The sequence below is a fragment of the Cicer arietinum genome, chromosome 2, assembly GCF_000331145.2.
Source record: "Cicer arietinum cultivar CDC Frontier isolate Library 1 chromosome 2, Cicar.CDCFrontier_v2.0, whole genome shotgun sequence".
Taxonomy (NCBI): Eukaryota; Viridiplantae; Streptophyta; class Magnoliopsida; order Fabales; family Fabaceae; genus Cicer; species Cicer arietinum.
Genome location: NC_021161.2, coordinates 47435972 through 47462007, shown reverse-complemented (window position 1 = coordinate 47462007; position 26036 = coordinate 47435972). Strand labels below are relative to the sequence as shown.

Here is a 26036-nt window from a genome sequence, read left to right as displayed (position 1 = left end):
TTCCATATCCCTCGCTTCATTAATTGTCACTCTCACCCTCTCTCCGCCGCCTCTCTATTTCCCTCGCCTCACACTCATTCTCGCGGCCTCACCTTCACTCTCGTCTCTGTGCCTCACTCTCACTCTCGTCTTTCTCATTTTGTCTTCTCTTCTCAATTCCACTCTCGTTCCTCTCTCATCAATGAAAACACTCTTACTACCTCGTCTCCTCCTTCTCCTTCTTCCTATCCCTGGTGGAGATCCATGGCTGCTTTCACCATAACGTAACTATCTGTCTCTCACTCTTAATTTTTCATAATCACTATACTATCTATTTATTCTATTATTTTTTTTATTAGGCTTTGGTTTGAAATCAACTAGGTTTTTGAGGTAATGATTTTGTTTATTTATATGCATTGAGTTTACAAACATGTTTTACACTTCATCGATACATTGGAAATAGGCTTTGAGAATTGATGTTATGATGTTTTAAGACAGTGAAATATGACTGGATATCATGTTTTATATCAAGGTGAGTTTTAAGAAACAATTGATGTTTTTTTTTACCTAGAACTAGAATTGTATATATGTAAAAGGTGGTAGAATGAGATTAAGTAATTTTAAGTTTTAGCTGATGATTCTCATTATTGTCAAATTGGGTGCTTGTGTAGCTTTGTCCACTATTGAAAGGAGAATTTAGATTAGTATCTATTTCTAATTCTAACAAAAATATTGAAGGGGAACTTTAGGCATGAGGTATGCTTCTGCAATTTTGTGGTTGTTCAGTTATGCACATATTTAATAATTGTGTTTTGTGTTGCAGAATATGATCACTGGAGCTGCCCAAATGGATGGCGGTATCCTTGTTGTATCTGCACCTGATGGACCAATGCCTCAAACCAAGGAACACATTCTTCTTGCTTGCCAAGTAGATATTCTATTAAAGTGGCTTGTTAGCAATCGAAGCTAATTTTTAGTTCTGCAGTTACTTCCTTGCTTCCACATCAACACATATTTTATCTTTACATGAATTGTGCAGGTTGGTGTGCCATCTCTTGTGTGTTTTTTAAATAAAGTTGATGTCGTCGATGATCCAGAGTTGTTAGAGCTTGTAGAAATGGAGCTCCACGCCCTCCTTTTGCCCTATTCATCATAAGAATACACCTGCCTAACTTTCTGAAGTCCTCCTCATGTTTGTTAAAATTTGAACTGGATTTATGTTCGTTATGTATCTGATAGAGCTTTTGAGCTTCTTCAAGTTCCCTGGAGATGAAATCCCTATCATTAGAGATTGTGCATTGTCTGCTCTACAAGGTACAAATGAAGAGATTGGAAGAAAGGCCATTCTAAAATTAATGGATGCTGTTGATGAATACATTCCCGACCCTGTTAGCCAGCTTGACAAGCCTTTCTTGATGCCCATTGAAGATGTATTCTCAATTCAGGTAAAAGGCATGCAATTGTGCATTCTTTTCTATTATCTTACTTTTATTTGAAGAGTGCCAACTTATTGAAATAAAGATGAGCTAGGTTATATACAATCTTACAATATTTATTAGTCTTAAGGTATTTTTAATCATTCACTATTAAGCCTTGCTATTAACATCGACACAACAGTGTGGCGTCTATCGAATTTCAATTGGATATGATACTTCAAACATATTGTTGTCTCAATTTTTTGTTCTATTTTTTAAGAAAACAATAGAATATCAAAGTATCACAAGCTGCATTAGTTCATCTTGTATGTTTCAAAGCAAGAACGTCACGTCCGCTGCTTTGTATCTAATTTGCTCCTATATATTTTATTTGCTATTAGTGGTGATTAGTATTTTGTTCTTAGATGGACATTGGTCAATTTTTATTTATCGGATTTTTAATAAATTCCTTGCATTGTAATGGTAGTTCCTAAAACTAAGTTTTCCCTGGTAGGGTGGTCCTCTGAAAACAACATTAGCTGGAGTTGAGATGTTCAAGAAGATTCTGGGTCAAGGACAAGTTACTGTTATCTTCATCTTAAGGGCTATTTTTATAACATATTAAACTAATATGGATTTTTACATATCTTAGGCTGGTTATAATGTTGGTCTTCTTCTTCGTGGTTTTAAACGTGAAGACATTCAACGTGGTCAAGTTAGAATCAATGAATAAGTTTTTCCTCCACTACTAGAAATCAACGATTTACCTGCGGAATGTCCTGCAGATTTAAGCTAAACATCTGCAGGAACACACGTTACCTACGAATTTATTGACGGATTCATATCCCCACATAAAACCTTCCTGGATAATTATTACCCGATGATTTTTTAATCTCCAGGGAAACTACCTGCGGCTTTATCCGCAGGAAAAGTAAATAAATTCCGCAACAATTGCTGAGTAAACTTAAGGCATTTTCTTACGGTTTTTCACACAGAATTATCTGTAGTACTATTCCTTCAAATTTGTGTCGCTTGAAAATCCGCAGGTATATATCCAAATACACCAAAATACCTTTCGTATGAATATCCAAATACCTTTCCTATGAATATCCGCAGGTGATTTCGCATCAAAATTATTTTTAGAGAAAAATCCACATAATATTTGCTAAAATTTCCACTGTAAATTAGTTTTTCTGATTTTTTATTTATATAAAAATTTCAACTAAAAATATATGAAAACATTATTATAAATATATTTTTTAAATATTTAATATTAGTCTTTAATTTAAATACCATTGCAATACTGTAAAACAAAACTTATATTATGTTAACAAATCAAAATTAAATATTAATTAAAGAATAATTCAAGTATTGTGATACTTCTAAACAAGATTTATAACATGTTCACAAATCGTAATTAAGTATTAATTAAAGCATGATTCCAATAAAAAAACTAAGTATAATCAAGTACATGATACAACCAAATTAACAAAATAAAAGACAAATACATCACTACCAATATCTTTATCCCCACTATCTTCATTAACTTGGACGAGAAGAAGATCCAAAAATTTCTAAATGTTGCATGAGAAAGGTGAAACTTTTGTTGGTCTCGACCATCTCTTTTTTTTGTCATGGTTTTGGTCGCAATAAAATTGGACAATGTTGATTACAGTATCTACACAGTTTTTATACCTTTTCAGTCCCTAAAACTAAAAATAAAAATTATAGTCCTAGGTTCTCTTGTCAACACATGCCTGCTTCAAAAGAAATTGGACAAGCTGTTGTGTCACAGTGAAGATATCAATATCAGAAACTTTCTCATGTAGCCATATATATCAAAAGCAGCAAAATCGTCAATCTAAATGTTGTTCTTAAGTTAATCAATCTCATTGAACCTATATTTCTATTTTAGAATAAAGCCAAAGATATGACAAGACACCACAACCCAAAATAGTTTCACCACCACTATCATATATGTAAGGTATAAAAATTGGATAACTTATGTTAGGGGACAATGAGACATTCATGCATACACATATATGGATTTAAGAAGACAACAGTTTAAATTAGTTTACCCCATGTTTGTATTTGGCAGATCTGGAAGCCAGTTTATTGAAAAACTGCATTAATTGAAACAGGGCTTTCCTTCTCATATCGCAAAGAATATAGCAAGACCAAACGTAGTCGGTCCAAATGTTGGGAGCTACCATGCAACACACGTTTACCTCGACTGCCGCGTATATGTGTCTCGGGTTGAGTTGAGTTGATATATGAGGACATGGCCAATTTGAATTGTTCGTCCCCCGAGATGGTGACATAGTATCAAGCCTTTTAACCAAGTACTTCAGAGTTAGAATGGTACCACATTGTGAAGTAGAGTCTAAGCTCATGCATAGCATTGCATTTTCTTGTGATTGTTTTGTTGTGATTAATATGTATTGTGTGCGATGATAATTTCTGCGATGATTTGATCTTACAGTGAAGTGTATTGATTTTTCTTGATTTTGACTATATAATGTGATGTTTTTCCTTGAACAATGTTTGTGTAATGATACGGTTCATTGATGATTAATTGCGTGTTCCTCTTATTTATATTATACTATCAATATGATTTCAAAACTCACCTCCTTCGTTGTTTGTTTGTGTTTGACTGGCTTGGCCCTGCGTTTGCGAAATACCAGTTATTACAGGTTAATGAGTCTTGAAGTTCAAGTTTTGGAGAAACTCCGCTCTGATAGGTGATACCGGAAATTAAGAGTTGTAATGTGTATTTTACTTATGTTATTACAAATGACTTTTTATATGAAAAACTTAGTACGAGTAAGTCTTGCGAATTATATCAAGAAATTCTAGTTAAATCAAGTCCATTGACATTGCACTGTTTTGATTAAGGAACAAAGTTGAATTGTTCCATGTGTATTTAGAGAAGCATGATATCTTAAACTAGATATAAAAGTTTTTATTATATTTAACGGATTTTCTTTATCCGCTGCGAGTTTTCTTCAAATAATTTATACTAAATTATTATAAATGTTATTTTTGAGTTTACGGTGTCACAACGAGTAGTAACAAAGACAATTGCATCAATATATAATCAATAATTTGATTAAAAAAATATATAACTATTTCACTTTTAAATACTCTTACTCTATATACTAATTCCCAATAAAGAGAACACTTGAAACACAAACAATTTGATATTTAGATAATCGTATACACCATCACATAATTAGTCCAAAAATTAGCATCAAGATTTGTTCATCTCATAACTCAAACGATGATTCTTCACACATGTTCCAAATTGATCACGACTAAATTTTCTTTTGAGTTAATCTTCATCATTTAAAAGATACAACAAACTAAAGGAAATATTTTCCATATAGCGAAATATTTATTTACCAAAAGATTAGCTATCAAATCAAATTGAATTAGGTAGTGCATAAACCACTTTAAAGGTTACACGTAATTCTAAAAATTGATTTCTACACTTAAATTATTATAAAATGTATCACTAATCATTTAGCACAAAAAAAAATCATTGAGAATTCAAAGTTTTTTTTCCTTAAACTATTTTTCAATAAATCACGTCTAAATAAAAAAAACAAAAATAATAAATTACGTGTATTTTAAAAATCTATAAGATTTTTAAAATTTCACTTGTACTTTAATCATCAAAAACACATTTTTATATAAATAATCACTATGAAATAATTATTTTCAACTTATCTTTTGAAAGAAAATGTAAATTATATATATAGATAGATAGGAAATTTTTCAATTAATTAACACATCTGAAATAGTTCCAATTTCTTTTCTCAATACTTACAAAAAAAAAATCATATACTTATCTACATTAAAGTAGTTGTGCACATGACACAAATCATAAGACATATTTGGTTATGATAACACTAATTGACAAATCTACAAAATAACAACTTCCTCTCACATCAAGTACTCAATAGGCGTATAGATACATCTCGAGTTTCTATCAAGCCATAAAATTGGTCTAAAACAAAACACACCATCAATTTTAAAGATTTTATAGGTCTATTTTAATCTTAAAAATTAGATCTCTAATAAAAAAAATGCAATTTTATAATTAAAAAAATAGATAAAATAAATTTTAATCTCTATACACATATCAATCTACATGATACACTTTACACATACCAATCTACATGATGCATACCATTTTGTTAGGTTAATTCATGTAACAAGAAAAAATATATAAACAACACAACATCTTCTCATATTAAACTCAAATATACATTTTGACAATGATAACACAAAAACTACATTTCTACTCATAAAATAAATCGATTATCTAAAATTTAGATAATTTTCCAAAAGGAGTTTAACTATTGAGATAATTGTTTTAAAATCTTTGTTTTTCTTTTTCTTTTCTTTTTCAATTAATAGACATTTTATCATTTTACTTTTTTTATTAACACAATTATAAATCTCTAATGAATTCTTCAAGCCTAAACATCAAGTTAAACTCTAATGAGTTCACAAAATCATGATCAAAAAATCAATTATTTCAAATAAATATTCCGACACTCTCAAGATCCAATATTTACATGAGGCCCCTCTAAACCATATAAACAACAAATCTTTTTTCTTCTTCTTAAAAATAACATGTAATAAAATATGGTGTAAATTTTCAGCTATTTTAAACGTTAAATAAAATCAAGAGTATAGAATTATTATTATTTTATAAATCATCAAAAATCCAACTCAATGTAATTTCTTTAAAATAATCAAAAGTAATTCAAATAAAAGTTATTTTCATTCTACAAAATAAGCCAATTTTAACTCCCTCATCGATTTTTTTTTTTTTAATTCTAAAAATTCACAACAACGTTCTAAATTAATTTATCAAAATTTTTATAATCATGCTATGATCCCAAAAGGCAAGATCTATAATCGATAATTAATATTACCCGATTAAATTAATAATTTCAATATATAGCTAGTCAATAAAAAAAATTATTTCTAATTACCACTCTAACAAAAACAAATAATCGAGGTTCGAAACTCAAACCACAAGTCCAATCAAAAGGTTTGTATTGTCAACAATTCAGGTTATATTTAGACATTTAGATAGAAATTAAGAATGTGCATTACAATCAGAATAAACAAGAAATAAATGGTTAATTAGTAACTTCAAAAATATTAAAAGTATACAAAAGTATATTGTGCATAATACAATAATATAACGGGAAAAAATTATGATATTGAAAATTATTAATACATAACAAAACACAACCGACACGACTAACATTCGACTAATGAATCAACACTCGTTCTCATTGGACATACATGCTCTCATACCACTAATGTGACACCCTAAACCCCAAAATAATATATAATAATTTTTAGTAGATTTTTTTTTTTGTTTTTGATAACAAAAACAATCACAAGAAAATGCAATGTTATGCATGAGCTTAAACTCTACTTCACAAAGTGGTACCATTTTAACTCTGAAGTACTTGGTTAGGAGGCTTGATACCATGACACTATCCCGGTGGACGGACAATTCAAATTGGTCCTATCCTCGTAGATCCCATCTGTTAAGACAAACTCTCAAATTAAAGTTTTGATGAAAATAAACAAAGGTTAATTAAGAATGTTAATTATGATTTTAAAATGTTATGTTAATTTAACTTGTGCTTTTGAGTTAATTAATTCAAAGATAGGAATCAAGCAAAACAAAAAAATCAGATAAAAACTGAACAATAAAGAAACAAGAATATTCTAGACAGGGGCGGAGCTTCCTTGGGACTAAGGGGGGCCGTGGCCACCCAAAAAAAAAAATTTATAGGTACAATGACTAAAATGTCCATTTTAAAATTAAAAAATTACAAGCATACCTAAACTTAATTCAGTTTTATCTTTCTTCCTCTCTCTTCCATCCAGCCTTCCTCTCTCCCTCTCTCCCTTTTGCTTACAAGTTCCAGCCTTCTTCTCTCCCTCCTCCATAATCAGATTCATGAATCAAGACAAATGTGCTGTCGTCTCTCTACGACAATCGCTCGTCTGCTCGCTCACGAAATCGCTCGCTGAGGCCAATTGTTCGTCTGCCTGACTGCCTCTGTCCGTGGCCATTCGTCGCTGCCTCTCTACTCGCCGCAACCTCATCAATCATCTGTCTCTAGATCTCGTTGCTGCTTTGTTCAAAATGTTCGAATTTCTATTTTGTTATTGCTGATTTTTGTTAGTTAGTGTTGATTTTTGTTAGGTTTGATTTTTGTTAGCATAAAATTTAAAGCTTATATTGTTATTGTTGAGTTTAGAGTTTTGATTTGGAGTTTGAAATTTTGATTTGGAGTTTTAATTAGTTGATTTTTTTTTTAGAGTTTTTGTGTTGCACATAAGGTGTTTGAGTTTATGTCAATATAAAGTGTTTGAGTTTTTTTTTGTCGCACATAAGGTGTTTGATTTTATGTGTTTGAGTTTTTTTTTTTTTTGCATACAAGGTGTATGAGTTTTGTTGCATTTTTGTTTGAGTTTTTTTTTGTCTATATAAAGTGTTTTATTTTTTTTGTTGAATATAAAATGTTTTATGTTTATTGAATTGATTGATTTAGATAAGTTTGTGAGAACGAAGAAGAGTAGAAGAATTGATTCTTTTTTCATGAAGAAAACTTGTGAGAGTGAATTATGTCGGCCACCCCAAACTTTTCAGTCAAGCTCCGCCACTGATTCTAGATAAAACAGAGAATGTTCTCCAAGATCAAGACTGATCATCACAGCCTCAAGATTAATCAATCTGCACTAGTTCATAAAAGATTCTGCCTCTAAATTTCATGCTAATGTTATCAGTACTTGGCAAGGAACAAGTATGATTCATTCTAGTCAAAGAAGGCATTCGAATCACTAAGATAAAAACTCATGAATCCAAAAAGATAAAACAAGTATGAAACTTATCCAACTTAATTGTCAAGAAAGTTAATCAATTTTGGTATGTACAAAATCATCCAGATTGATCGGGAAGTCGTCCAGAATAATCAAACATTGAACCTCAAGATTGATCATCAATCTCCTGAAAGTACAAGACTGACAATCTAGATCGATTATCAATCTCCATAATTCTGCAGAAGCTCGGTATCAATCTCCTTATATCTGTAGAAGTTCATCATCATTCTCCAAATTGATTTGAATAGAATCGAGTTTCCAGATCAAAGATTTAACATCAACAAATTTATGTGAAGCATAAAGGATCATTAAACACAGGATAAGACTGATCATGAACGAATAAACCATCCCAGTCAAACATATTTTAAAAAGTATTCAAAAGCTGAATATTTTTATTCACATATATTAGTTCTCTTATCTCCTTATTTATTAAGTCTGATTGATTACTTGAATTAAAACATAAATTGAATTTTTGTTTTCAAGCTAACCAATAACGTTCTCCGTTTTTTGTTTTCTTAACCAAGATCATTCCTAAGTAAAATCCTTAAGTTTTTCAGGAATTTTGAAATAGAAACATTTACAATTCAAACCCAATTCTTTGTAAATCGACATTACTACTTCACCCTCAACTCCATGCGAGTCACATATATGCAAAAGTAGAGGTAAATGTGTGTTACATGGTAGCTGTCGACATTTGGAGTGCTACCTCCTACTCACCTAGGAATTCTCCATCCGAATATCTCCAATGTCTAACAATTTTTCCTTAAGGCTCAACAGCAGACTTCCATGATCAGGCGCATTCAGTTGTACTTCCTCGAAATCACTAGGCTTATTAGACCCTACTTATATTATGATAAAATAATCTCCACATCCGAGTGCCATAAGTATCCGACTTCAACTTCAACGAAAAATGTAAATGAGTAGTTCTTCTTGTAAGTTTCGACAAGAGAAATCCAAAAATAATACTATTTTTTTGAGACGACAAACGTAGTGATCAGATTTGGCCAAAAATAGTTCGCCCAACGAAAGAAACGCATTTGTTTTTATGAAACGGAGCCACGATTGATAAAATTGGCACCAAAAATGGATTTAGTGGCCAATTTTGTGTGGACAGAGATTGTGATCGATTCAAGCAACAAAGAATTGGTGGAAACGAAATTGAGAGAAAAATTGTTTCGCGGCCTTTAGTCTGACTTTCAATTTATATTTTTTTAATTGCAATATGAGTGGTGTAGAGAGAAAACGTAGAGATATAAGAATAAAACTGTAAGTCCCAACACAGAATAGTAAAGTCTGAGGCAGCAGGTGTAGGAAATAAAAAACCAACCAATAATAGCTCAAATTAATATGCAGAAGTAAAAAAATAAGGGTGTAAACAGTCGTCTGGTCCAAAATTCATTTTCTAGTATTTCTAAAAGTCTTTAATAAATAATTTATTTTACTTATCCACGCTATAAACTTTTTCTTCAAAACACTCATTCTAACATAATATTATTTTTCCTTAATATAGATAAATCTAATTTTAGTCAAAACTCTCATACTCAAAATAGTAACTATAATTATTACTATAATATTTGTTTCAAAATAATAATATAAAAATACAACATCTTTATAGATTATTCGAAATAATAAAATAAATAAATATAACATCAGCGATTTATATTAATTACTAAATCAAAATGAATATGTAAAAAATCATCATACCGTAAAAACTATATAGAAATAAAGAAAATCAATATCAATATTACTAAAATACTATTATACTTTAAAATGTGTACACTAAAATACTATTATTTTTAGTAAAATATATAAAATATAAAAATATAATATTTGATATTTATATCACTCATTTAGTCTAACATGTACAAGATTAAAACATGATATAAAGAAAATTAATCCTAAATTTAATTAACATATATTATAAAATAATTTTAACATCAGTTTAAATATTTGAAATTATATTTCATTAATAAAATAATTTATTATAAAATTTGGAGTGTTAAAATACTTTTATCGTCTCTTCAACCAAGAATTATTCACATTGATCCCTAAAAGAAGACGCTTTTAAAAATTAACCTTCAAAGTTCATAAGACTAGACTTTATTTCCCTCACATTGACCCACAATTTAACCTTGACAATCAACGCCTAATGCTCCCATAGCACCAAGAGTCTTAAATTGAACACATTCCACATAATAACATACTAACATTGAGATTTAGTATAGAAATAAAAAATTATAATAACGTACTAATATCGAAATATTTTATAAAAGTTTAGGGGACCATTCGGTCCTTGAATTCTTTGTTTCGTTTATTTGGTTGAATAACATTATTTTTTTTTGCAAATTCAAATATATTTTTTTTGGACAAATTTAAATGGTTTATTCTTTGACCTTCATAAATTTAAATGGTTTAGTTCTTGAGAGAATCATTTTATTTCGTGCGATGAGATATTTGTTTTGACATATTTCTACTCTTTGTTCATTTATGATCATAAATTTGAATTCTCATTTCTTAGATTCAGTTTTAAAAAGTTGTTTATCTAATGGGTATAGTAAATCTAATATTTATTGAAAGAAAATGATCATGAATTGCATTATTTTTAATAAAAACTATTGTAAAAAATTAAAATTATTAATAATGATTCAAGATGGATTTTCAATTTGACATTTGTTGATAAAAAATAATTAATTAGTTGTCCATAAATTATAAATAAAGGAACTAAATGAGATTAAAGAAGCGAATCTGTTATAAAAATAAAAATAAAAATGATCACGTACATATGTTTACATAAACAGTTGTACATGGTATGTAAAACATCAATTTTTTTTTAAAGGTATACAACATCAATTATTATTATCATTCATTCACCCAATCATGCAATGATTATAGTGTATGCTTTATTTATATTTTATTTTTACAACTAATAATGCATTGGCCTTCTCCCTGACCCATACCCTTTCTCTTTATTTTTTTTCTTTCATTTTATTTTCCATTGCTATTGCTATTGCCCTCGACCCATACCCTTTTCCTTTCTTTCCTTCTGCTTTGCTTCCTTTGCCAAAGCTATTTCCTTCTGCTTTGCTTCCTTTTCCAAAGCTCTTGCCTTCTGCTTTGCTTCCCTTTCCTTTTGCTTTGCCAAAACTATTTCCTTCTGCTTTGCTTCCTTTGCCAAAACTCTTTCCTTCTGCTTTGCTTCCCTTTCCTTCTGCTTTGCCAAAGCTCTTTCCTTCTGCTTTGCTTCCTTTGCCAAAGCTTTTTCCTTCTGCTTTGCTTCCTTTGCCAAAGCTCTTTCCTTCTACTTTGCTTCCATTTTCTTCTTCTTGCAAATGATGTCAGACAATGCACACATTATATCCGTTAGACTATCCAATACTAATCTCCTTTCTTTCTGTGCCCTTGCTATATCAGCTTTTCTCGTTGCTTGTTCCCTTTTGCGTTCCATGTGTAATCTCCTTGCTTCATTACTAAAATCTATATAAAATTGTGTGTTTTCCCTTTGCTTTGCTTTCTTTTCCTTCAGCTTTGCTTCCTTTGCCAAAGCTCTTTCCTTCTGCTTTGCTTCCTTTGCCAAAGCTATTTCCTTCAGCTTTGCTTCCTTTGCCAAAGCTCTTTCCTTCTGCTTTGCTTCCTTTACCAAAGCTATTTCCTTCTGCTTTGCTTCCCTTTCCTTCTGCTTTGCTTCCCTTTTCTTCTTCTTTGCTTCCTTTTCCATCATCCTTTCTTCCTTTGTTTTATTTCCCGCACCAATGGGCTTATTTTGATCAAAAGATTCTATATCTATGAGTTTTCGCCCACCATCAAGCTTATCTACCAAAACATTTTTCTTTGACTATTTTGTATATTGTTTACCTACTTTTAATGTCTGTGTTGCCACAACAGATAAAAGAAATAGTGCACAAAGGAAACACAGATTAAAAGCTTTGATTTTCATCATTGCTACAATTTCTAAGAATTTAATTGTTGTGAAACATATGAATATATTCGGCAAGATAAATAGGTATGAAAATCAAAAGTAGATTTATTAAATAATATATTATTTAATTGGCTTTCGAGAATATTGAGCCATTGAAGGGTTATTGAGGTAGGTAAAGTGTTTAAACTTTGACAACTACGAGGTTGCTTGATAATTTCTTTAATAATAAACATAATTCTAGACTTTTGGTAAACATAATTATCATACGTTGTCAATAAAAAATAGTTATTGACACGATAAAAAAAATTACTCTTTTAATTCTAGACTTTTGGTAAACATAATTATCATACGTTGTCTATAGGTTTTATTTATTTATTTTTGATTTAGTCATTAATTTTATCTCATTAGCCACATTAATTTTTAAGTTATAATCCACTTACGTAAATTTTTTATAAATTCCTTTAAAAAAGTATAATGTGGCAAATTAAATTGAAGCCATGATTGATAAAATTGAGTTAAAAGTTTCAAAAATGTTATCTTTTAAGTTATAAGTTCTAATGAAAATGAGTCATGATCGATAAAATTGAAACCAAAAATAGATTCGGTGGCCGATTTTGTGTGGGACAGTGGTTGAGATCGATTCAAATGTAAAAGAATTGCTGGTAGTGAATTTGAGAGAAAAAAGGTTTGCTGCAATTTGGTTGCCATTAATCTGATTTTCAATTTTTATTCTTTTAATCGCAGAAGGAGGGGTTGCAGATAGCAGATGTATAGGAAAAAAAGTAAAACTGTAAGACCCAACACAGGATAGTAAAGTCTGAGGCAGAAATAAGAGTGTAATGAGCAACTCGCAGCAGAGCATTCTACCCTGCACCTCCACATCTAAACCTGTCACCCCAAACCAAGGTGAAAAATACAATTTTGCCCTTCAACATTTTTAATTTTTAATTTTTTCACCGCTCTTTCTAGAATGTTCGAAAGTTTCAACATGTCAATTTCTAAAATTTTCGAAACTTTAGAACAATTCGAAACTTTCGAAATAGAATTCAAAAATTTCTGAAACTTTCAAACAATTCAAAACTTTTCAAATTTTCCAAACTTGGAAACTTTCGAAATTTTCAAAATTTGGAAACTTTCGAAAATTTTCAAATTTGGAAACATTCGAAACATTCTTGATTCGGAAACTTACAAAACATTCTAAATTTTCGAAACATAATCCTTATTTTGAAAATTTTCAAATATGGAAACTTTCAAAATTTTAAAAATGTAATCCTTATTTCACAAATTTTAAAATTCGAAAATTTCAAAATTTGAAACTTCCGAATCTATCAATTTTGAAACTTATGATAAATAGTTAAAAGGGTAAAATTGTATTTCCATTTGTCTTGAGGGGTGGCAAGTTTAGGTATGGAGGTGCAGGGTAGAATTGTCCTTCGCAGCAACTGTAGGAAATAAAAGTCCAACCAATAATAGCACAAATTAATATGCATAAGTAGAAAATAAGGGTTTAAACAGTTATCTGGTCTAAAATTCATTTTATAGTATTTCTAAAAGTCATTAATAAATAATTTATTTTATTTATCTACGCTAGAAACGTTTTCTCCAAAACACTCATTTTAACATAATATTATTTTTCCTTAACGTAGATAAATATAATTTTAATCAAAACTGTGATGATCAAAATAATAACTATAGTTATTACTATAATATTTTTCAAAGTAATCACATAAAATACATCATCTTTATAGAATATCAAAATGATCAAATAAATAAATATAACATCAACAATTTATATTAATTACTAAATCAAAATTAATATGTATAAAATCATCATACCGTAACAACCACATAAAAATAAAGAAAGTCAATATCAATATTACTAATGTCTCAAGATAATTTTTTATAAAATAATTAATTAAAATAAGATATATTTAAAAGTAATTAAATATAATTATGTGCACACTTAACATTAGTCAACATACAAGGCGCATCAAATTAGTTACAAATGCATATATGCACCTAGAATCGCCTAAAATCCTAGACTTTAAAATGTGTACACTAAAATACTATTATTTTTAGAAAAATATAAAAATATAATATTTGATATCTATGTCAATCATTTAGTTTAACATGTACAAGATTACAACATCATATAAAGAAAATTAATTCTAAATCTAATTAACATATATTCTAAATTTCATTACTCGTTTAAGCACAACATGTCAAAAATCAATTAGCTTAGCATTATAAACTAACATGACACAATGAATCATTTAAACAATTGCATATAATATTTCAATCACGAACGAAGGAAATAAGTCTTATAGATTTAGTAATGATAAACTTATTACTTAAAGTTGAGTGAAGCGATATTATGCCAAATAGATGGTTAACTCCAACTAATTTCTCAAACAATAATTTTCAAGTTTTATTCTCTAAAAAAAATTAAATAATATTATCAATTTCTCAACAAGTTTCCCTTAAGTAAGAAAGAGAGAGCAATTTTTCAATTATTTCATATCCCCGTGAATTTCAAATAGAGATACACACAAGAATTCGTATCATGAGCAATTTCTTAGAAATCAAGAACTAGAGTACATAAACATAGTGAAAGAGGACAAATACTTTCTAGTTTTACTCTCTAAAAAAAATTAAATAATATTATCAATTTCTCAACAAGTTTCCCTTAAGTAAGAAAGAGAGAGCAATTTTTCAATTATTTCATATCCTCGTGAATTTCAAATAGAGATACACATAAGAATTCGTATCATGAGCAATTTCTTAGAAATCAAGAACTAGAGTACATAAACATAGTGAAAGAGGACACATATTTTCTAGTTTTACTTTCTAAAAAAAATTAAATAATATTATCAATTTCTCAACAAGTTTCCCTTAAGTAAGAAAGAGAGAGCAGTTTTTCAATTATTTCATACCCTTATGAATTTCAAATAGAGATACACACAAGAATTCGTATCATGAGCAATTTCTTAGAAATCAAGAACTAAAGTACATAAACATAATGAAAGAGGACAAATATTTTCACATAGTTTCAAAATACACTCCAACCTAATATTCATGCCACATAAACCATTAACAACTCCAATAATGATGCCACATAAGACTCCTAGTCACTCAATTTTTTTTATAAGAAATGAACATGATTTTCTTTATATATTTCAAAACAAAAACAAAAAAGTTAACAAGTATTCCTAACAATAATAACAACAAGTTAGTGTTGCCTCTTTTATTGACGATGAGTCATCGGGGTAGCTAGTCACTCTTAGTCAAAGGTTAACTATTTAAGATAATCATAATTGTGGTAATTCAAATTCAAACATGGGTATTTAAAAGTATCTTCAAAGTTGTCCAGAAGTGCAAAAGCGGCACCGCAACTAATAGTCTGTGGTGGAGCTTGGTAGGGACAGGGGGTGGCCGCTGCCACCCAAAAAAAAAAACCAAAATTATAGGTTTAGTCTCTCTTCCTTTCTTTCAGATTCAGATCCAGTCTCTCTTCCTCTCTTCCAGATCCAGTCTCTCTTCCTTAAAAACCTAAATCTCTCTTCCTCTCTTCCAGATCCAGTCTTCATCTATCTCTTTCTCTCTTGCTTTCTGAACGCGATTCACGATTCCACCCTCTTGCCATCTTGTGTTGTTGATGCCTTGCCTCGCTTTAACTCGTCTCGGCCTCGTCCCGCCTCGCTTCGGACTCGTCTCGCTTCAGCTCACCTCAGACTCGTCTCGCTTCAGCTTGCCTCGCCTCGCCTCGGACTTTGTTGATTTGTTGATTTTCCTGATTTGCTTAACTCGTCCCGCCTCGCCTCGGACTCGTCTCGCTTCAGCTCGCCTCAGACTCGTCTCGCCTTGCCTCGACCATTCGTCGTCAAAACTCCAAAGGTTTGGAATTTTTTGATTTTTTGATTTTCCTGATTTGCTTAACAAGGTGTTTGAAAAGGAGTTTGAACAATGTTTGTGCTGATTTGCTGATTTTTGTTGCATACAAGGTGTTTGTGTGATTTTGCTAAATTGCTAAAGTGTTGTTGCATACAAGGTGTTTGCTGATTTTCTAAAGTGTTAAATTGCTAAAGTGTTGTTGCATACAAGGTGTTTGCTGATTTGCTAAAGTGTTAAATTGTTAAAGTGTTGGTTGTCTCTTTACAATGATTTGCTAAATTGTCGGCTGCCTGTTTAGAACTATGGATAAATTTTTAAATTGTCAAATTGTTGATTTTAGAATGATTTGCTAAATTGTTGGCTGTCTGATTAGAATGATGGCTAAATTGTTGGCTGCTTGTTTATAATGATTGCTAAATTGTTTAACTGCTAAGTTGCTGATTTTAGAATGATTTGTTAAATTGTTGGCTGCTCGATTAGAATGATGACTAAATGGTTGTTGCTAAATTGGTTAATTTTAATTGTTGTTGCTATGTTTATTGAACAAGATATTTGACATATTTAGAATGATGGTTGCTTGTTTGCTGATTTTGTTTCCTAAATTTGTTTTCTAAATTGCTAGTTTTGCTGATTTAGAATAAAGAAACATAAATAATAGATGCATGTTTTAGAATTCAACTCTTTAAATTTAGCTACAAGTATAAGTTCTTAGTCTATTATTGATGATCTCAAGTTAATTATGCTTTTTATAACTTAATTTTTTGCTATATAATATTATTTGCTTTATGCATATTGTAATTTTATGTCGGCCACCCCAAACTATTTAGTCAAGCTCCGCCACTGCTAATAGTCCTTACTTCAAGTTAAAAATTCACTTAATCACACATTCATGATAATTTATTTGAAACATACGAGTAGTAACAAAGAAACTTGCATCAATATATAATCAATAATTTGATCAAAAAAATATAGAACTATTTCACTTTTAGACGTTTTCGACTACTCTTACTCTATACACTAATTTCCAATAAATAGAACACTTGAAACACAAACAATTTAATATTTAGATAATCGTATACACCATCCAATTATTAATCCAAAAATTAGCACCAAGCTTTGTTAATCTCATAACTCAAATGATGATTCTCACATATGTAACATACTCTCGTAGAAGACTAACTGTTCCAAATTGATCACGACTAAATTTTCTTTTGAATTAATCCTCATCATTTAAAAGTTACAACAAAGTAAAGGAATTTTTTTCCAAATAGCGAGATAATTATTTACCAATTCAACACGCTATCAAACCAAATTAAATAAGATAGTGCATAAACCACTTTAAAGGTTACACGTAATTCTAAAAATTGATTTCTACACTTAAATTATTATAAAATGTATCACTAATCATTTAGCACAACAAAAAAATCATTGAGAATTCAAAGTTTTTTCCTTAAACTATTTTTCAATAAATCACGTCTAAATAAATAAAAAAAAAACTAAAATAAATTACATGTATTTTAAAAATCTATAAGATTTCTAAAATTTCACTTGTACTTTGATCATCGAAAATACATTTTTATATAAATAATCACTATAAAATAATTATTTATTTTGAAAGAAAATTTAAACTATATATATAGATAGATATGAAATTTTTCAATTAATTAACACATCTAAAATAGTTTCAATTTCTTTTCTCAATACTTACAAAAAAAATCATTTACTTATATACACTAAAGTAGTGCCCATGACACAAATCATAAGACATATTTGGTTATGATAATGAATTACACTAATTGACAAATCTACAAAATAACAACTTCCTCTCACATAAGTACTCAATAGGCTTATAGATACATCTCGAGTTTCTATCAAGCCATAAAATTGGTCTAAAACTAAACACACCATTAATTTTAAAGATTTTAGAGGTCCGTTTTAATCTTAAAAATTGGATCCCTAATAAAAAAAATGCAATTTTATAATTAAAAAAATGGATAAAATAAATTTTAATCTCTATACACACATATCAATCTACATGATGCATACTATTTTGTTAGGTTAATTTATGTAACAAGAAAAAATGTATAAACAACACATCATCTTCTCATATTAAACTCAAATATACATTTTTACAATGATAACACAACAACTGCATTTCTACTCAAAAAAAAAAAAAAAAACAAAAACATTCTACTCATAAAATAAATCGATTATAAAAAATTTAGATAATTTTTCAAAAGGAGTTTAACTATTAAGATAATTTTTTTAAAATTTTTGTTTTATTTTTCTTCTTTTTTCCAATGAGTAGACATTTTATCATTTTACTTTTTTTTATTAACACAATTATAAATCACTAACTAATTCTTCAAATCTAATCATCAAGTTAAACTCTAACGAGTACACAAAATTAGAATTAGTAAATCAATTATTTCAAATAAATATTTCGACACTCAGGATCCAATATTTATACGAGGCCACTGTAAACCATGTGAACAACAAATCTTTTTTTTTTTTCTTCTAAAAAATAACACGTAATAAAATATGGTGTAAATTTTCAGCTATTTTAAACGTTCTAAATTAATTTCATTAACAAGATCAAAATTTTAATATGTATGATATGATCCAAAAGGCAACATCTATAATCGATAATTAATATTACCTCGATTAAATTAATAATTTCAAAGATATAGCTAGTAAATAAAAAAAATTATTTTTAACTACCACTCTAGCAAAAACAAATAATCGAACTTCAAAACTCAAATCAAGTACATGAAAATAACCCAGAAAAATAAAATTATTATTTAATTTTGACCAATCTCTCGGATTAACCCACTGAAGTTTTTTTATTTTTTGAATTGGTTATTTATGATATATTTTGTTTTATAATTTTTGTTCCATTATTTTTCTCTACATCTATTGTTCCAAGATATGATTTATATATATATATATATATATATATATATATATATATATATTTTTTTTTTAAGTTTTAATTTCATATTTACTTTGTTTTTTAATTGGATTTTTTTTTATTTTTTTTAAGTTTACGACAAAGTTGATGATTAAGAAGATGAAGAGTTCAATTGATTTTGTGGGAAGAAGAATAAATTTCATCTGGAAGCCTAAACTCTTTTTGAAACCATACAAAAAATCAACTACTAGTTTGTTAAAAAAAAATATAGAAGATTAAGAAGGGGTGATAAAACACTCCATTAAACATGAATTACTAGAAATTTTTTTGGAATGTATAATGGGGTTTATCTTTTTTAACACAATTATTTTTAATTTTTGTTGAAATGATGAATTTCTCGTATTGATTTTTTCTAATTCATATTGTAAATATTTTCAATTTTCTATTTGAGTTACAAATTTTAAATTTTAGATTTTTTAAATATGGTGTTGAAGTTGGTGGAGAGAAAGAAAAAGACCATGAAAATTGAACGAAGTAAAAATTAAATTAAACCTCAACGAAGATATGTGTATTTTAGCCAAAACTAATGTGGCAATTAACACGTCACTCAAAAAAATTAATTTTAAAAATTTAAATAATTTAACCGAAAACTAAATTAAAATAAAACGCAAATGATGCATTTTAATGTTCTTATAACATATGAATATGATCTATAGCGACAACGTGGGAAATACATGGATATATTTGGGACAAATTCACCATTTGTCATCCAGTTATTGTTTTCTTTATTAATAGGAAATGTCTTAACCGGTATATCACACATAATGTTACGAAGTATATATATGAATTATAAATATATACTACTGAAATAAAATATAAACAAAAATATTATACAACAAATTGATGTAATTTATTTTAATTTTTAACAACATAAATCAATTTTTTATATTACTTTTATTTGTATTTTATTTAAAATGGACTACAGTATATTGTATAAATAATTATACCAAAAATATATAGCTTAAATTTTTATTGCTTTTGAGAATAAAATAGTTTCTTGTAAAGACCATTAACATCAATAGTAATATATAATTGGTTACTAAGGAAATTCATCTAAATACAATAAATTTTTATTTAGGTATCAATATCCACAAAATAGAATAGAAAATTATAGAAAAAGTAAAATAGTAAAACTCAATTTTCATCCACAATAAATAAAATTTTCGAGATTTAATCCAATTAAATACAAATCTAGAAAGAATACCATAAATAAAAATGCAAAAGAACCACATGGTTTAAAGAAAAATTATAACAAATTCATTTTATTTGTGAATGTTTCAAATAAATTCCTCAATTATATTATTATGGAATTAAAAGATGCATTATGTTAGTAATTAACTTAACAAAAATATCATAGAAAAGGCACATATGCCATTGTTTTGAAATATAATGGTTAATAACGTTTATCAAGTGACCATTTTACAAAATTCTCACGTCAATAAATTTAATTATCAGATAACTATGTTTTGAGTGAGAAAAAAATAGTGTACATCCAAAAATCAATTGATATTTTGAGAGAAATAGTAATATAGAAGGTGGTATGATAGATGTGATATTATGATGATGATGAAAAAAGAAATAGAGAAAAAAAAAAGTATTAAACATATCTATAAAAACTAAAGTTGTGTGAACATAAAAGTTGACAAAAAAAAAAAAAGTTTATAAAATCTAATGTGTACCACCACAAGTCCATCAAAATAAATTACTGAATTACATAAAAAAAAAAAAAACGTTTTAATTATTCATTAATCGTAACATACTATTTTATTACATAAAACTCAAAAAATATTACACGTTAAATCTAAAAGAGTACGATTAAATAAAACAAAAAAGAGTAGCATTACGGCATGCATGTACATGTTCTAACATTAGTAACGCATAGTTAATATAAATGCAAAGAGGTCTAGCATGGTTAATATATACACATTTCAGATGAATAATCTATTAGAAAAGAATAAACCAAATTCAAATAAAAAATTCAACAACTAGCCTGGAATTAAGAATTTTAGCAATATTACTTCCTCCTATATCAACTTGGAACTTGATCGCACACTTCTACTTTCGCATATTTACATAATAATTGAGATTTTTTTTGTTTTGATTATAAGACAATTTTTTATTACAAAAAAGTCATTTATTATGAAACAATTTTTTAATGAATTAAATATTCTTTGGGGCTAGTAGTGTACACAATAAAAAGTAAATTTTATATAAAAAATTGTAACATCAAATTCCAAAACCATTAATCTAAAGAGAATAAAATTTTAAAAATAAGAATAATCTAGACCATCAACTTCTAAAAGACCAATCAATAATAAATCCAATAATTATATCTAAGAGTTTTTGCTTTTAATTTTGAATCGTTTATATAGTTTAAACTTAATTGTACACATGTTAAAGTGACAACGACCGATCAATTACTACTAAATGCAATCTTTATAAATAAATCAAATACAATATTCCAATTTTAATATCTTCATGTTAAGAGTAAAACATGACTTAAATATTACAATATCTTCATATCTACATATAAAAATAATTTTATCTACGTATTTTGTTTTTTTAAATCAATTTAGATAGATTTATTAGATAAACTACAAACATAACTTAAATATTAAATAAAATAATAATGAGTACTCTAAAGGTATTGATTAAGAGAATAAATATAGAAATCTTTTAGAAGAAGTGTACCACAAACCAACCTCATTTATCCATAATTATTATTAAATACATTTATTATTTCCTAATTAAGAAGATGAATCAATACAAAAACTACAACTATTAAATTAATTACATATTATATTAACTATATTAATCACATTATTTAAAAAAAAAAAAAGAGATTTGACAATACCCTGGCTACCCTGGCTAAGTTGTTTGATTATTTCTTTAATCATAAACATAATTTTAGATTTTTGCAACAACATAATACTCATATATAATGAATAAAAAATAGTTTTTTATTGACTAAAATATACTTTTAGTATTTTAAGTTTAATCTATCTCATTTAGGTCTTTTTAAGTTTGTTTCTTCGAATTATTCATTTAATTTATATCTCATTAGCATAGTTAATCTTTAAGTTATGATCCATTTTACATAAATATTATTTTTTGTTAGTTTCGTTAAGAAAATGTAATGTGACCGTTACTATACTTACTCATGTAGAGGTGTAAGAACAAAACCAATGAACCAAAAGTCCAAACCAAACCAATTAAATTTGTTTGGTGTTTTTCCTTGTTTGAAGCTAAACCAAATCAATCAAGTTTAATATCTATTGGTTCGAGTATCGATTTTGCATCATTCAAAATCGATCACCTGAAACTCAAATTTATTATATCTTATATTTCACACTATATTAATATACTTATCTTAAAAAAGTATGTTGCATATTTACCTTTTTCATTGTAGCTTCTATACTTTTTTAAGTTATATAAAAAATCTAGTGTTTGAATAAAAGTTAATATATTTATATTTTTTTAAATAAAATTTTTAAATATCAACTTGATCGACTCGAACCAAACCAACCCGTTTTTCATCAAGTTTAGTCTGGTTCAGATTTTTAAATATTATCAAAACCAAAATCAATTATTTTGTATGGATTCAGATTTATTTTCTATCAAAAACAAAACCGATCCATTACATCCATAGACTTGTGTATAATGGTGTTGATATGACAAAAATAAATATATTTTTTAATTAATTTTTATTAAAAATAAAGATTCTAAAAAAATATAGAATTATTCTAACCTAGAAAAATGAAACTCATTGGGGTACTTTAAGTTTGTCTCATTTCTCAAACTAGTCCTTTTTGTTTTTTAATTTTATTAAAATTTATCTTTAAATTATATTTCGTTTGATCTCTTAGTCATTATTTCTCCTCATCATCATCAACTCTAAATCTGTTACTCCAAGTTGAGATTCATTTTCAAATTTTTGGATTTAATTTCATATTTGCTTAGTTTTTTAGTTGAGAGTTTTTGGGCTATTTTTTTAAGTTTAAGATGAAGATGATGGAGGTTGATGATAAATAAGATGAAGAGTTCAATTTGTATCGTTGGAAGAAGAAAAAAAATGTAGTTTGAAATCCTAAACCTCTACTTGAAATCCATAAAAACAAAAACAAAGTCGATTAGTTTGTGCAAATAAAATACATTATGGGGAATATTAAAAATTAATTGAACTAAAGACTCCATAAAAACACCAATTAATAGACATTTTTTACTGAATTTATAGTGGCTTTCTCTTTTCTAACAATAACACATTTTTTAATTCTTATTGGAATGATATATATTTTTTTTTTGGGTTTTCTCTAATTCACATGGTCAACGTTTTGAATTTTTTTATTGATATTACAAATTTTAAATTTTAGGGTTTTTAAAGATGTAGTAGAAAAGATGGTGAAAAGGAAGATGATAAAGAGAATCTGAGTGAAACCTAGGTTAAACTTAAAAGACCATATATGTATTTTAGTCAAAACTTAAAGGACTAATATAAGAATTATTTATTTTTATGATTTATTACGTCAGTACCGTTATATGGACGTCAACGTTGTAATGATCACATGGCTTTGGTTTGAAATCAACTAGGTTTTTGAGGTAATGATGTTGTTTATTTATATGCATTGAGTTTATAAACATGTTTTACACTTCATCGATACATTGGAAATAGGCTTTGAGAATTGATGTTATGATGTTTTAACACAGTGAAATTTGAACTGGATTTATGTTCGTTATGTATCTGATAGAGCTTTGGAGCTTCTTCAAGTTCCCTGGAGATGAAATCCCAATCATTAGAGATTCTGGATTGTCTGCTCTACAAGGTACAAATGAAGAGATTGGAAGAAAGGCCATTCTAAAATTAATGGATGCTGTTGATGAATACATTCCCGACCCTGTTAGCCAGCTTGACAAGCCTTTCTTGATGCCCATTGAAGATATGTATTCTCAATTCAGGTAAAAGGCATGCAATTGTGCATTCTTTTCTATTATCTTACTTTTATTTGAAGAATGCCAACTTATTGAAATAAAGATGAGCTAGGTTATATACAATCTTACAATATTTATTAGTCTTAAGGTATTTTTAATCATTCACTATTAAGCCTTGCTATTAACATCGACACAACAGTGTGGCGTCTATCGAATTTCAATTGGATATGATACTTCAAACATATTGTTGTCTCAATTTTTTGTTCTATTTTTTAAGAAAACAATAGAATATCGAAGTATCACAAGCTGCATTAGTTCATCTTGTATGTTTCAAAGCAAGATCATAATTAAAAGCAATAACCAGAACGTCACGTCTGCTGCTTTGTATTTTTAATTTGTGTTGTAGGGACGAGGAACAATTGCTACTTGCTGTGTTTAACAAGGAATTATCAAAGTTGGTGACGAGGTTGAGGTTTTGGGTCTGATGCAGGTATGTTGATTGAGTCATTTCCTAGACTTAGGGATGCCCTCAAATTCTCATTTACTGATTGCTTATTCTTTTTTGCTTCTATATTTTATTTGCTATTAGTGGTGATTAGTATTTTGTTCTTAGATGGACATTGGTCAATTGTTATTTATCGGATTTTTAATAAATTCCTTGCATTGTAATGGTGGTTCTTAAAACTAAGCTTTCCCTGGTAGGGTGGTCGTCTGAAAACAACATTAACTGGAGTTGAGATGTTCAAGAAGATTCTGGATCAAGGACAAGTAAGTTACTCTTATCTTCATCTTAAGGGCTGTTTTTATAACATATTAAACTAATATGGATTTTTACATATATTAGGCTGGTTAAAATGTTGGTCTTCTTCTTCGTGGTCTTAAACGTGAAGACGTTCAACGTGGTCAAGTTAGAATCAATGAATACGCTTTTCCTCTTTGCCTCTTTGGTAGACACTATCACAAGATTCTAGAGAATTGTATATTAATATGTACTTGTTTCAGTAAATAGTTCTAGAGTTTTCAATTTAAAATGATAGAGTCAAGAAACCACTTTTCTAACTTTGCTTTGAAGTCCTTTCATTGTTGATCGTAAACTGCTTCTACATTTTCCCTTTTTATTTGCCTAAAGCGTCGGTTAGGCCGACACTACCTTTTTTTTGTCGTTATATAATTTTTTTAAATGACGTGGCAACCGATAGAAACTAGCGTAGCGTCAACTTAGAGTGGGTCTGACCAACGCTAACGTAGCGTCGGATGACATCCGACCGACGCTATGTATTAGTTTCGACCGTTTTAGCCTAGACTCGACACCGACGCTAATCAAACGTTAAATCAACGTTAGTGTGAGCTTTTGGCCAACGCTAAAATCAGTTTTTCTAGTAATGGGTATTTCTACAAACCGACCAAAAAATAAGACTAAATAGTAAACAAAATATTATTTAAAAGACTAAATTAAAAAAAATTTAATGACTTAAGTGAAAACTAAACCAAACTTAAAAAATAATAAAAAATATAATTTAGCCATTTTTATACCATATGAATGAGATATAAAGTCAAATTATTAAAAACATATCATAAATACACAATCACATGGATACACCTACGACAAAGTCGCCATTTGTCATATAATCTTTGTTTTCTTTGTCAATAATCTTCCCAAAGTAGTAATAAACAAATAATTATTTTTAATAATTTAGTTTATATGATCTTAATTTTATAAATGTAAATAAATCATTCGATTCTGGAACTTAGAAGCTGCTACTACTATTATGATTATTATTATTTTCAAAGAAAGCTACTATTGTTGCCTACTCATTATTATAGTTTTTTTTTTTTTTTTTTTTTTTTTTTTTTTTTTTTTTTTTTTTTTTTTTTTTTTTTTTTTTTTTTTTTTTTTTTTTTTTTTTTTTTTTTTTTTTTTTTTTTTTTTTTTTTTTTTTTTTTATAATTAAAAACACCATATCTCTTGCATAAAAATATTGCATTCTACAAGTGAAACATTGTAAAAAATCTAAAA

At 28.2% G+C, this 26036-nt stretch overlaps 1 long non-coding RNA gene across 6 annotated transcripts; it reads left to right on the top strand.

Annotated features, from left to right (window-relative positions):
• LOC101503607 (uncharacterized) lies at positions 1–24522 on the top strand. 6 transcript variants are annotated; one of them, XR_012161899.1, is made up of 4 exons: positions 1–263; positions 803–907; positions 1019–1424; positions 24426–24522. It is a non-coding gene; the product is annotated as an uncharacterized lncRNA (long non-coding RNA). The 6 variants fall into 6 exon arrangements; XR_003470684.2 differs by lacking the exon at positions 24426–24522 and adding an exon at positions 4079–4369; XR_003470685.2 differs by lacking the exon at positions 24426–24522 and adding an exon at positions 3536–3969.
• The last annotated feature ends 1514 nt before the right edge of the window (positions 24523–26036 follow it).